We start from the raw sequence: 12,177 nt of genomic DNA, 5'->3' as shown, positions 1-12,177 counted from the left end.
ATTACTCTTCGTTAGGAGTTAAGTGGACTATAAATCCTTTCTCCATCTTCCCTCTGAAGTAGAACTATCCTTCCACCTGAAATGAATTTTTGTCTCTTGAGGTGCGTGAATTAGGTATTTCACCCACTGAGAGATGCCATGTAAAAATAAGACATTTTGTGTTTGCTTTAGGTTAAAATAAATTTAGACTTTAATTTGCTTCTTTCCATTCATATTATAAAAGTGATTTTTCTAGGTCACGTGAACAAAGGTAGTGCAAGAAACCGGCAACAGACCTGGAGGCGTGTGCATGTGAGTGTGCGCCCTCGCGTCAGGCGGGATCTGTGAGAAGCGGCTTCCCAAAATACAGGCGAGAGTTCGAATAACAGTGTCCATATGTTCCGTTCCTCTTCTGCCTGACCTTGGTCCATAAACTCAGCCCCAAACACATTATATCTTCAAAGGAACATGACAATGACATCCCAAATTAACACCACTCCTTTGGATTATGTTGATGACTCTCGAGTTGTTGCGCCTGTTATTATGAGTTGAGGTGGATTAAAATGGCCACAGATTCTTCTCCGTTCACCCCATCCAGAAGTGGAGTCCAGTCCCCTCCGCGCTTCTTGAATCTGCGCTGGTTTTTGAGTTGCTTTGATCAGCAGAATGAGGCAGAAGTGACAGAGTGCGACTCCCGTGCACTCTGACCTCAAGGGGCCATTTCCTCCCCTCGGCCCCCTTTCTCCCAGGCCTCAGGCCCACTGCTCTGCTTCAGTCCCTGCCTCGGGAGGATCCGTCAGGAGCTTCCCACCACTCCGGATCAGACGAGGCCCCTCCTGTCGTCCCCATGGCCTGGGACTCACTCACTTCCTGTGCATGCAAAGCAGCAGTGACATGAGATATTATCTTAGGTGGTTCCATGGCAAATATTTTATTTATTTTAATGTGGATGAGGGAAAAAACATAACCAGCACATGAAACAGATATTACTGTTTAGGTTGTTAATTTCCTTTTTAAATAAGCTATTTTCAAACAGAAGGTCTACGGTTTAAACAAATCAAGTAAGTAATCGTATAGGCTGTGTTTAGATTTGGAAAACTTTGGGGAAATTTTGCTTTAAGGCATATTGGCTCAAATCCCACTTGGTGCCAATACACAATCCAATTTACTTTCCCTCCTTTTGCCAAGAGGACCCCTCTACCTTCAAGATCTTTCCTGACTCAGCTTTCTGTCTTCTTTCCTTTCACTCAAATTGCCCATGAAAATCAAGCGACTCTCTGAAGCTTTCCTAACCGGTAGTGAGATGGAAGTTCCTGACATACGCTACTCTGCCCGGGCACTAAGTGTCACTGTTCCCACTCCTCGCTGTTTCCTCACCACATAAACACTGACGACGATGTTAGCTCTAGATTGGGTGCCAAGTCATCGCTTTTCTCTAAGACGTCCCGACTCCCATTTTCCTGCTTCTTCGCTTCTCACATCCTCCACCTCCGTGCCCTCTGCTGACCATCCTTAACCCGAATCATCGGACTTCGTCTCTTTGTTATGAGTCTCTCGTAAGCTGTTAGCCACGATCTCTTCTTCTCGTCACCCTTCTTCCTCATGATCCCTGTCTCCCCTCATCTTTATTCTTCGTTTTATTGCGTTTCTTCCCTTACATGTCTCCTGCTGGACTTGCCTTGAAACACAGAGGAAGAGGAGGTAGGAGGCTCGTAAGTCTGTTTGCTCATGTAAAGATGAGAGTCAAATATTTTAGCACTTTGAAGTCCTTTCTGCACTTGAATACTGTTTGATTTGTGTCATTTATTCCCTTAAGAACATTCTCACTTACATTACCGAAATTCTGGTCTAGAATTGATTCGATAAAGATTACCTTTAGTTCTTGAATGAGACTCTGTGTTTAACGCAAATTACATATTCCTCATAGGTCGGTATGCAAGTTCCCACGTAGATAAGGTCTTTGAAAAGTCCTTTCAAAATCGTAACGATTACCCTATGTTTTGACAGATGTACAAATGAGTTCTTTGCAGTTTAGTGTTTCAAATGACCTCTGAGTTTCTAACCTATTTGAATTTTCATGATGTTATTCTCTTGTAATTGCAAAAAACGTCCAACCCCTAAATTTGCACTTTGTTCACAATAGGGATTCCCTTGGATTTTGACTGAGTAGTTAAGGTTTGGAAATTGGAAGTGATAGAGTACCACTATGATTATCACATTCATAAAAACTCATGGACTTAGAAATACAGAGAGCTCCAGATGAAATATTAGAAAGACAGAAGAGAAAATTCAGGGTTCTATATTGTTTATATTTTATAGAGGAAAAATGTCACATAAGGATTAATCTGAAGGAATAAAGAGAATTTAGATTAGATAATCTTAATTTATATTAGCAAACATCAAATTCTTCCTTTATAATACCAAGAGTTTTAAGAGTCACATTACACTCTCTTGGAATGAAAGCTGTTTCCCCAAAATAATTTCAGTGATTCTATTACAATCTATTATCCAGAAAAAAAATGGCTTTCTTTCTTTTAAGTGACCCAAAATCAGGCAACCTTTTCCTTCAACAGAGTATAATGAAAGTTGAAAAGTTATACTCAGAAAATAAGAACAGCCTCTGTTTCTCATTACCTTACACACACAGATTTTGAATTTTATACGGTAGTGATTCATATTTGATCAAGTTTAATAATAGAATCTGATTTGGCACAATGAAGTAAATATTAATACATTTCTTTCCTAGATGTGATATTTAAAAGTAGAAATGAGACAAAATCCAGTATTAACTAGTCTAAACCTATAAGGAATTTAATGTATTTGAGTCTTATAATACACACTGAGAAGCTTAATAGAATTTTTAAATAATGCTATTCTATTCAGGAAAAGTTTTATTTTCTCAAAAGGAAATTTTTTATATGTCCAACTAGTAGGAAATAGTTAAAAATGGATGCTGATAAGGCTGGACTCGGCTGATGTTTGAATTCCTTAGTTGATTCCCCACATCTGTGAGGAACTACCGTGGCCCTACTTGAAAAGGTAAGGAGAGAGCGTCACAGCAAGAAGCACTGCCTGGGTTCACATTTCTTCTTGGCAAGAAATGCAAGTCCCGACAGCCCACTGAGCCCATCTCTAAAATGGGAACCACAGCCACACCTCCTGAGGATGGCTCTCGTTGGGGCTGGGGCGCGGTAACGGCCGCAGGCTCATGGAAATCACTCAATGACAGAGACAGTCAAGTGGTTAATATGTGTGGTTGGCCTTTTTTTTAGTAATTGAGCTCCAGGGTTAATAAGTTCCTTGTAATAGAAACATGGAAAATGGTTAAATCTAAAATCTACATAATCATGTTTCTACTTTTTCTGCTAGTTTAACATTTTTAGGGAGAGATCTATACTGTGTCAATAAGATGGAGTCAAACAGTTTTCCAGTAAAGGACTCAGGCAGCCAAATCGGTTTGGACTATTCTACCTCCTGGTTCAATCTTCCGGACTTGGGACCTCAGAGGTTTGCAGCTACAATGGATGAATTAGTACTCTTTTGGGAAAACAGTATGTGTGGGTACATTTGCTTTTACAGAGTGCCAACAAGGAGCCTCTGAATTAAATTCCATGGTAAAATACCCTTTTAAAAATTACCCATTAATATAATAGCACCAAAAAAAAAAAAAAAAAAAAAGAGAAAAATGAATCCATGAAAATGCTTGAGAGAGAGGTTACAAGTAATATATCAAGACAGCCTAGGCAGCTGGTTAAGAGCAGAAGCTTTGGATCAGAGAGAATGTGGTTCAGACCCCAGCCCGGCCACTTGTGTCCCTAAACCTGTTTTCTCATCTGTAAAATGTGGGAAATTATATCTTTTTCACTGGATGTTTTAAGGAGTAAACTAGATAAAATTTGTAAAGGGAAGAGTATTAGATACATAGTACATTTTTCCAAGCATGAAATCATTCATTTTGGTCACGCTCATGAGGGGGTTCTGAATGATTCCATTCGTTTTATATTTTCACTCACAAATGGTTTTCTGATTGGTAGGGGGTCCACATTTTGTGCACTGTAAGGCGTATTGAACTCAGAGAGTTCGTTATTTAGTGCCTATTTATATATCAGGCACTTTACATATTCGAAACAGTTTAATTTTGACAATAACCCTATTAGGGAAATTTTATCGTCCCCATTTTATGGATGAGAAAACAGAGCATCAGAGGAAATAAATAACTTTCCAAGTTCACACAGTCCCAAAGTGGCACTGTAGGAAACGGTGCCCAAGACTTCTGACACAGAAGCCTGTGTTCTTTCCACTCTATCTGATGCACATTTAAAATATAACCAGGCTTTGTGTTTGTGTGGCCTTAAGGCAGTATGATATCACTGTAACTATCAGGCACTTGGGCCAAAATGCCCGCATGAAAGAGTTTTCTTCTTAGCTGTGTCTAAACGAGCCATGGGATGTAGAAAATAAAGCGATTCTTAAATGATCCCCAACTATAGGAACATATTAATCGCACAGTCCTAACTCCCTGTTGTACCTAAGACTACATCCCGCCTCTTTCCTTTCGGCCTTTTTTTATACTCTAGACTGGTCCAGTATTTTTCTCGTCTTTTTATTTTTGTGTGCGCACAGCTTCGGTGGCCTCACGACACTGCTGCTAGCCGTGGCTTGCACTGACTGCCATCGCATGTAATTGGCATGCTGCAGAGGACTGAAAACAGCAGTCTGTGCTGATGTGGTCAACCGGCCGGGACCAAATAGTGGTAGATACCTCAGGCTGAGACTCGAAGTCATCAGTGGATTTCCTCTTCTAGAATATAAGAGGCTCTCAGAATATGTTTTCTGGATGTATCCAAAAATATTCCATCACATAACTGATAAAATGTTATATATCAATTAGGAGAAACGTTCACAGGAGATGCAATGAATGAACAGATACATGCTGCGTAGTGAAATAGGGGATTTTATGTAAGAGGAATCCATTTACTATAACCAAAAGAATCCCTCTTCACAGACCAGGAGCATCCTTCTTAAGTGTGGCAAGAGGAACGAAGCCCAAACCTCTCCTCCTACGCGGTCACTCCAAACCGCCCCGCCCGCGTACCCAATTTCTTTCTGTACGCCGATCCCTCTAGCGGACCCCTCCCAGCCGACTGCTCCAGTCTCTGCCCCTAATGCACCTGGCGTTTCCCTCCTCCCGACCTTTCCCAGTATCGTTTCTGTGGCTTCGATGTTCTCGCTCTCTCTTCTCCATCAATTCAAACCTTTTCCAATGGCGACAAAGTTCTACTCTGTAATGTTTACTACTCCCTTGGATGTTATTACTTGGTGTCTGATGTTGTGACCAATATTTGAAAGTCAACGAACTTGTCACTATTGTGCCACATGTTCTCTGAGGGCAGGGGCCACATGTGTCTTTTTAATAACACATCCTCAGTCTCTGGAAGGTAATAGGCGCTCAATAAATACGTACTGAATGTCTAAAGGAAGAAAAGAAAATATATCTGAACTCGTCTTTCAGACTTTTCCTGAGCAAACATTATACACTAGACTTTTGTACGTCTTTAGCACTGAGCTCAGTACCTTAAACAAAGTAAGAATAAAAATTGTTTTTGTTTTTTTCGATGTACTAATCTTTGGGAAGCTATGCAATTTTTTCAGGTTTTTAATAAAATTTTAATCATTTTTTTCAATCCAGTAATATTCTTGTACGAGAATGGTAATTCTGATTTAAATGAAATATATTTAAATGTACTATAATGCTTTTATTTCCTTTGCCTTTGAGGTCAAATTCGTAAACTCCTCTTTAAGTTCAAGGTCTTTGAGTTTAGTTCCTGTGTTTTCTTATATTTTATTGTGTCGGGTCTTATATTCAGGTCCTTAACCCTGGGAGGGGGTTGCGGGGAGATAGTTGGAGTAAAAGGGGCCAAATATGTGGCGACAGAAAGAAATCTAACTATGGGAGGTGAACACATGATATAAATACATATATGCTTTACTGTTAAAATGTACAGCTGAAACTTACCGATTTTGTTAACCAATGTCACCATTAAAAAATAATCAATTAAAGTAATAAGATAATAAATAAAAACAAAAATGATAAAATAAATGTACTATAATGACTTTAAAATATCCTACTCTACTTCTCCAACAAACTAAAACTCAAAGAAAATACGTTGGTCTTATCCACACCTTTAAAATTAAGGCAAATTTCTATAGTTATGTTTTTCGTAACATTCTCTGAATGCGTCATAGTCTGTGCTGCTCCTTCTTCCTTCAAATGCTGACTCCACACCCCCACCCTTTAACCCAAGATGACTGACCCATCCTTTGGGTCTCTGTTTAGACGTTACTTTCTCCGAGAATCTTCCTTGATGCCCCACTTCCACCCTTACCATGGACGTGCACAGCCCCCCATTATTCCCTTATCAAGCCGTATGACAATTACCTAATTCTCCACTAAATACAGATTCCGAAGAGCAACGGCCCTCCCTGTTTATTCTTTTACTCCCAACAGCGATAGTGCCTGGCATAAAGTTGGTGCTCAACAAATATTTACTAAGTGAATAAATTTCCTCAGAAAGTATGAAAGGTGAGTAAGGCCTATTGTTAACACTGGTTCAGTACGTAAGAGTCATCATTTTAGAAGTAACCGTTCATTTCGAAGGGACCTTAGAGAACTACTTCAAGAATTGCGCAACAACCTCTGCCATGGAGAGGGTGGGGACGGGAAGGGATTGAAACTGAGCTCACAGATGAAAGGATGCCCAGTACTGATTCGGCCCTGTGCCCAGGGGTGCGATACTGTCTTTGACAAGTTTCAGGATGCGCATGACGGTTTCCACCAGTTCCTTCGTCCCGGTCCCCACAGGACAGATGTCGAACGCAGCACTATAGTTAAGTCTATGTATCGAAGTGTCTGTTTCGTGTGTGGGAAATGAGAGCTACAGAGTACAAATACACTTGAGCGGGCAGCCAATCTACAGGCAGAACACGATGCTAGGCCTTTGATGATCTTCCGCTCTCGTTTCGGATTGAGCCTATTCGACATGACAGTGGTTCTTGGGAACCCTTTACAATCTTAAAATCCTTGAGGATCCTGAGAAGCTTTTGTTTATTTAGGTTATTTCTATCAGTATCCATCGTATTAGGAATTAAAACAGAAATTTTAAAAAGATTATGAATTGATTTAAAAATAACTATAGATCTACTATATGTTAACATAAATATTTTTTCTGTTAATAACTATATTTTCCAAAGAAAGCGATTTAGTGAGAAAAGTCACAATGTTTTACCTTTTTGCAAGTCTCTTCGATACGTGGCTCAGTGGAAGACAGCTGGACTCTCCTGCCACTCCTGTTCCAATCTGCTGCAATGTTGTTTTGCTCGAAGTAGGTCAGGAATGTCTGGATTCACACAGATACACAGCTGGAAAATGAAGGAGCATTCCAATAATCTTTTCAAGTAATTCTGGATATTCTTCTCTGATGGCTACGCCCAAACTCAACGAGTGCTGGTTTCTTAAACCTCATCGCTGCGATGCGGAACAGGAAACCACATCAGTTAACTTTCACACTCCGTTATGTGCAAATCCATTGGTCTATCTTGCACTTTGAGTGCATCTTTAACTCAGGCGAAGCACCCCGTATTTTCGGTCATTTGGAAAATACTGGTTCACTGAGTTATGCGGATATTCCAAATGTCAATACATTTTGTCATAAACATCAGAAAGCCACATTAATCAAAAAGATCACCATCTTATTAGAAAAGACTAAGTATTGGGAAGCTGTCAAGCTCATGGTGGCAAATACAAGTTTTCTAAATAATATATTTACTTGAAAGCTCAAATTTTTCATTGCAAGTAAATACTGCCAGTTGTTTACCTTGAAATGACAGGCTTACTTAATTGGTTTGGAAAAAGATGTTCGTCAAATAACCAGGTGTGAATAACCCAAATTTGTCGGTTGTTTTTTCACGTAAAACTACGCTGCGTGAACAAAGCAGACAGTGTGGCTCACGACTCAATTGCACGGCCGTCTGGACCCGAGAATCTGGCACAGAGCGGGGGCTCCGCGTGTGCCTCCCCTTTCACCACACGGAACAGGCAAAGGGCCGAAGGCTGGGGCGCAGCAGATGCACGCTTTTTCCTGCCTCCCCAGAGACGGGCTTCGGTGACACGGCCGTCCTCGGCAGTGGAGATTCCAGCGGCCGCCGGCACGGTCCGGCACCACCGCCTTGCTTCACACTCAAGTGCGAGCAGGTTTCCCACTACTGTTTTTGTACTATTAGAGCAAATGTCGATACAGCAGAAAAGGCAAACCGCCACCTTAGAATGCATGGGATACTAGCTCTGGCCTTGCGGAAGTTCCTGAAAGGGTCTCATGACCCCCCACCCCCCACAAGGGGGTCTAGGGGTCTAGGATAATACTCTGAGGATGGCTGTCTAAGACCCAGGCTCGAACTAGGAACTTCTCTTAAATAGATTTAAATTACACTCTTAATTTTAAAATAGTTTTCACTTTTCTTTTTTCACAGCTGACTAGATATTTATGCATTTCATAGTTTAAAAGTAAATTCAGATATAAATAGTCAAATCTCTGCCAAACACTTGAATATGGTATACTACCTAATCCTCACAAAACATCTGTAAGTCAGCTATAATTTGTTCCATTTTTATACTTGATAAAACACTGAAGCTCAGTGAGGTTAACCTATTTATCTCACAGCAAATAATTATCAGTCTAGAATTAAATGCAAGTCTGTCTGACTAAATAATGCATGTTCTATTCGATATGGCATGTTGCCCAAGTTTCTCAAAACACACTGAAGATATTTACATATATAAATATAAATATACACAATACCATTGGTTTTACCAATGGCATTTTTTTTTTTTTTTTGCAAAGACGGGTACATTGATACATGCAAATCCTGATGTACAAAACAGGGCTATTTTTAGGAACTCTCATAAAAACATATCCTTCACGGAGTTCTTATAGAACTTTTCCCACGGATTTGGTCCACCATTAATTGGCTGCAATAACAAGTCATCTTAATGCCTTTTGGGGTCAGTTCCTTCCTAGCAGCAGTGTTAAAACACTGTCTGAACCCCTGGGCTATCAGAGCTCCCCCCAAGCCTGTGAGATCCACAGGGCGCTGCCGCCCCCAGTGCGCGGAGGGGAGGACGGACCCCCGAGAACCTCTCGGACTCCTCAGCCTTCCCCTCCCTGCCCCGCTCCCTGTTAGCATCGCACAACTCACTCTGGGTGTCTCGCGTTAAGAAAATCAGCTGTATACTACGAAAAAACGCTTTTCTCCTAACCCTCTCTCCTCATGCTCCAGGCCGGACGCTAGGTGAAGGAGCTTCTGTTCCCTGTCCCCAGGGTGCCACGTCCTGCTATTCCCTTCCTGATCCCTCACGCAGAGACCAGAAACCACAGTTGCTCACGGCTCTTCAGTCCAGTGGTCTGAGCGCGGCCACAGTGCGCCCTGGTCGCCTGTCCCTCCTCCCCGGCTCCATCAGCCCTGCTCTCTGCTCAGCCCCTCCTCGTTCTCTGGCCGCCATCTTTCCTTCACAGGCTCTGCCTCCTCCACGGCCCCAGCCCCAGCACGCGGCCGACTTCCGATGGGGCTCCCCGCTCGCACCTGCTCTCGCAGGGACTCTCCTTCCAGCTCCTACATGACGCTCGCTCAGACGTCCCACGTGCACACCCAACTCAACAGACCTCAGGACGTCCCGAAGCCACCCCTGTGCTGTTTCTCTCGGCAAGGGCGCCGTCGCCTGCCTTCTTGCCCCCGCCAGAAACCCGGAGGTGGGTCTAGACCGCGGCCCCCGCCGTAAGCAGTCAGTCACCAGGCCCTGCCTGTTGTATTTCTTCACATCTCTCCAGCTGTCCCAACCTCCCAACCGGCTCTCCGGCTGCCTTGGTTCAGCCCTAAGTTTTTCCTCTGGAAATTACCTCCTCACTGCTGTCTCCTCCCTATTTGTCTCCGCACTCACACCACACGTAACTTTCTAAACTCATATCCGATGACATCTGAACACCTTAGAATCTGCCCTTGTTTAAAACCCTTAATAGTTTTCCAACCACGTACCACCTTCAGGAACCTTCCCGTTCTCCGCCCGTAGAGCCTGGTGTGGGCTGGCCTTGCTTAGTCAGCTGCAGTCCCGCCACACCTAACTTCGCTCCGTCCGGGGACTCGAGGTGCTTTTTGACCCCTTCCTAACCTTTTCGCTTGCTTCTCTGTGGAGTGGCCCTTTCTCTTCTCCATTCTTCGGGACTCTGCACAGGGGGCTGGCTGCTCCCTTTCCCATGCTCCCGCAAGACAGGTGAAAACATCGATTACAGCGTCGATCAACTTTTCATGGATGTCTCTATCTCCCCACCAGGCTGCCAGCTCCTTAAAGGTGAGCACGATGTCTTACCTTGAAATCTCAGGACCGAGACAGATGTGGTACACAGCAGGCACTTAATGAATGTTAATGAATGCCTGATGACCTGCTGTGGGTCATATCATAAGGGCAAGGAGTCACTTCTCCAGATCTTCTGGGCGAACATCCAGAAATCCCTTTGGCTTGCCTCATTGTCCCATCTGCAAAAAGTAAGTTTGCACAGTGATCTCAATGACCCCGTTAGCGTCTAGGAATTCTACGGCTTTTACAAAACAATCCTGTGGAGTATGAACAGTTTCATAAATTCACCTACTGTGGTATTCTCATCTAGGAGCCGCCAAGCTTCAGGAGCCGCATCAGACCGCACTCTGTGACCAGATGTTTAACAAAAAGACCATAGTTTTAATACGATTTTGGTAGGGTTGATTTTCATCTTATTTATCTACATTTCACAGTGGCAATGAGAAGAGAGTAAGTATCTTTCATGTTTTCAGTACTGACACTACATCTTAATAAACTATATATTCTGAGAATTTAAAATTTGAGAGTCTAAAAACCATGTTTGTTGGAAAGTAGGTTCGCAGTTGCAAAAATGAGATCACTAAATCATTCGATCTTTTTTTTTTTCTTCGGCTTTCCTATGTCTAGGCCAGCGTGCCAATTAGGTCACTTCTTACCATAATTACCAAGTCAGCCTTAATGGCTTCACACCCTCTGCTCCTCTCTCACTGGTCCTGTAGGGCCGCTTTTCAATGGTTAAAACCGGCAGTGCGGTGTGGCGGGCAGGCGGACGGGGACCGAGGGACACGGAGGCACAGCGTGCACGCTCAGCCTTTAGCCTCCAGCCTTCTCCAGTCAGCTTGTCTACCCTCCTTGCGCCCACATCAACCCGGAGAGCCCCTCATTGTGCGCCCGGGTCTCCCGGACGGGGCGACGGTCCCGCGAACGCATTCCCCTGGGTTTCGTGGCTTGGAGGGGGCTGCGATCTCCCTCCCTGGCTGGCAGGAGGTAAGGACAGCGGTGTGCCCCGCGATGCCGCCCGCGAGGGTGCGGGTGTGGGAGAGCGGAGCCGCGGGCCGTGTGTCTGTGTGTGTTTGTGTGTGTCTGAGTGTGTGTGTCTGTGTGATTGTGAGTGTATGTGTGTGTGTATGCGTGTCTGTGAGTGTGAGTCTGTGTCTGTGATTGTGAGTGTATGGGGTCTGTGATTGTATGTGTGTCTGTGTGTGTCTGTGTGTCTGAGTGTGTCTGTAATTGTGTGTGAGTCTGTGTGTCTGTGAGTGTGTATGGGGTCTGTGATTGTGTGCGTGTCTGTGTGTGTGTGTCTGAGTGTGTCTGTAATTGTGTGTGTGTCTGTGTGGGTCTCTGATTGTGCGAGTGTGTCTGTGAGTGTGTATGTTTCTGAGTGTGTGTGTGTCTGTGATTGTGCGAGTGTGTCTGTGAGTGTATATATGTCTGAGTGTGTGTGTCTGTGAGTGATTGTGTGAGTGTGTCTGTGATTGTGTGAGTGTGTCTGTGTGTAGGTTTCTGAGTGTGTGTGTCTGTGAGTGATTGTGTGTGTCTGTGATTGTGAGTGTGTCTGTGTGTGTCTGTGATTGTGAGTGTGTCTGTGTGTAGGTGTCTGAGTGTGTGTGAGTGTGTCAAGTAATACTGGACACTTTTGGAGAATGGCACTAGTTCATGATTCTTTTTGTATGCAAAATATACTCAGCCCATGCCAAGGTTGACAATCCAACCCCAAAGTTCTTTCATCGTGTCACAGTATGAAGCTCAAAGTCTGGGAACGTTACTTGCTACCCATGAGTTACTGTAATTTC

The 12,177-nt window shown here is 43.4% G+C and overlaps 1 long non-coding RNA gene across 1 annotated transcript; it reads right to left on the bottom strand.

Moving 5' to 3' along the window:
• Positions 1-240: 240 nt before the first annotated feature.
• LOC112484610 lies at positions 241-10,557 on the bottom strand. The gene is made up of 3 exons (XR_003048068.1): positions 10,397-10,557; positions 7,266-7,398; positions 241-1,657 (listed from the first exon to the last, which is right to left on the bottom strand). It is a non-coding gene; the product is annotated as an uncharacterized LOC112484610 (long non-coding RNA).
• Positions 10,558-12,177: the final 1,620 nt, after the last annotated feature.

This window comes from Pteropus alecto, unplaced genomic scaffold (assembly GCF_000325575.1).
Source record: "Pteropus alecto unplaced genomic scaffold, ASM32557v1 scaffold17, whole genome shotgun sequence".
Classification (NCBI taxonomy): domain Eukaryota; kingdom Metazoa; phylum Chordata; class Mammalia; order Chiroptera; family Pteropodidae; genus Pteropus; species Pteropus alecto.
Note: the sequence above shows the minus strand (reverse complement) of the source record. Positions and strands in the feature narration are given on the sequence as shown.